The following is a 2,397-nucleotide window of genomic DNA, read 5'->3' on the forward strand; positions in this document are numbered from 1 at the left end:
GGGGGCATTATTTTGTGTATAATAGTGTAGCCATTTGTGCGTGTATTTTGATTACTTAATTCATATCTATATTAGCTCTTTGTGGTTTTGTGTATTTATATCCGTACATTGATTGATATTTTGCGAAGCTGACGCTGGTAACATGTCGCAGTCAATTTCTTCCAATTTTGAACGAACAAAAAAATATTAACATGAGGTAATTACATGATCTGAAATGTAGACCGTACCTGTTCTCTCATATAATATAATAACAAACGGTTTTTTTAAAGGCAAAAACATCTGTTTAAACATAAAAACATACATGCAATAAGTAAGTAAGTCAGTGCATGGGTTCATCGTCTCTTTCAACACTGTTAGGTCAGTTAAGCGGCCGCACCTACATATTCAACGTCCAACTCCTATAGGACCGTGCCAGATGAGATGAGAGCATTTGAAACTCCACACAACGACCCGAGTTCAAGAATGCCTTGCTGGGGATTCGAACCAGGTCTGCTTATTCCGTAGTCCGACACGACATCTAGTGAGCCAACAGAGCGGTCAATTGGCAACATAACTATAACGTGTAGAATCTTCTTCCGGGGAAAGCAGAAGCAGTTGATTTTTGTTTGTTTTGTTTGTTTGTTTTTTTGTAAACTGAGAAATCAAGACAGTTGTAATTTTGTTTACAAAACGTGTTAGGCCCCGATTGATTGACAAAAGTTAGATTATTTAAGAGACGGGCTGCTTCGATAATGCCAAACCTTGAAAAAACTATGATCTACATTATGTCGAAAGGGGAGGGGGTGGGTGGGAGGGGCGTTGGTTATGCTATTATTTTGGTTTCCACTGAAAGGTCGTGTGTTCGAACCCCGTGAAGGATTCGAAATAATTGTGTCCATGGAAAAGGCACTCTCTCATCAAACAGGGAATGGGTACTCGGCTATAGAAGACGAACGATTTTGTCAGTTTGTTTGTGTTTGAGCGCAAAATCGGCAATGTTCCAGGGTCTGCTTGAGGATGTTGTGAATTGTAAAGCGCATATAACTTGCTGTTGTGTAGGGATGTGAGCTTCATAAATTATGCTGTTTACTGTATATCGTTATCAAAACTTTAAAATCAGTCAACAAAGCTGCAAGAGGCAAAGGAGTAAAACCGTTAAAGAGTTTTATAAAATTCTGTACTCGATAAACTTCGGCATATGTACTTACCTGTTATGATTACAGTCCTTCAATCTTACTACACTAACCAAGAGAATGTAAGCCAACGGTAAAGGTAGAAAGAGTCTCTTGAGGCCGTCAAAAGAGAAGCAAACAGCATTCAAACAGCATTAATGTCATTCATAACACATCGCGTTCCCTGAGCCTGTCAGCGAAGTTGTCCAAACCAGGGTACTGTGAACGCAGTTTAAATATTAACGCATGCCAATAATACTGATTGTCGGAGAGGCAGAAGATTATGCGCCGAGAGACGATATCGTTCAAGTTGAAAGTGAGACATCGTATGTACCTCAATCAACGTAATGAAAGTCTGGATTTGGCCCTGAGAGAGCGATAACTTGAATTTTCCCGGTGGGAGTGATGGAATAGTCATCAATAGCCGCGGGCGATAAACTATCTTTAAGAAGACTATGAATCGCGCAAGTCTCACACTTTGAGAGCGATTGTCAATTTCTGTTACACAATTATTGGCCTGTCAATAGGCTATAGTGTTGGCTGAAATCACATTCGTTTAGATGTTATAAAGATGTTTCTAATTTTAGCTGTTTCGATGATTGCTCTGAATAATAAACGGGGTGTGAAATTTGCGCATCAGACGAGAAAGAACATCAAAAGACAAAGAAAGAGACGCATCCTATGGAGACTTTAAAAAAATCATAATTCAACGTATTGGGAAAATAGATAATTATTTGATTTTTTTTGTTTTGTTTCGTTTTGTTTTGCTTCGTTTTTTGTTTTTTAAAATTTATTGTGATTTGCTTATCTGGACGACCCCATGGAAACAATTTAGCCCATTAAAGAGCGTACAGATTTGAACCAATCTGTGACAGCTTTCCTGGGCTGAAAGAGATGCATTGTCCCAGCAGAATGATCGACTAGAGGAAATGAACCTCACCGTACGGGATTAGAACCTATATTATCATCTTTTGCGTGCGACAGTGAAGAGCCTATCTTTACACCTCAGATGTTGATAACAAATATTCGATCGTGTCATGGCCAAAAGAAATAGGAGATGCAAATAGGTGTATTGGTTAGGTTCTGCGTCACAATGCACAGTAGACACAAGTTCTATTACCATTTTGTGAAATCAACATTTTTTAGTGCAAGTGCACTAGTCTGTCTGTTACTACATACATAAACACACACACAGACACGCATACACACACATACACACACACACACACACACATATATATATATA

The 2,397-nt window shown here is 38.7% G+C and overlaps 1 protein-coding gene across 1 annotated transcript in view; it reads right to left on the bottom strand.

The window, feature by feature from the left end:
• Positions 1-2,336, bottom strand: part of LOC101860465 (neuroligin-2) — a gene marked incomplete at its 3' end in the record, with an annotated part of 24,044 nt that extends 21,708 nt beyond the window's left edge. The window contains 1 exon segment of the mRNA XM_013084176.1: positions 1,188-2,336.
• Positions 2,337-2,397: the final 61 nt, after the last annotated feature.

Source organism: Aplysia californica, unplaced genomic scaffold (genome assembly GCF_000002075.1).
Source record: "Aplysia californica isolate F4 #8 unplaced genomic scaffold, AplCal3.0 scaffold00012, whole genome shotgun sequence".
Classification (NCBI taxonomy): domain Eukaryota; kingdom Metazoa; phylum Mollusca; class Gastropoda; order Aplysiida; family Aplysiidae; genus Aplysia; species Aplysia californica.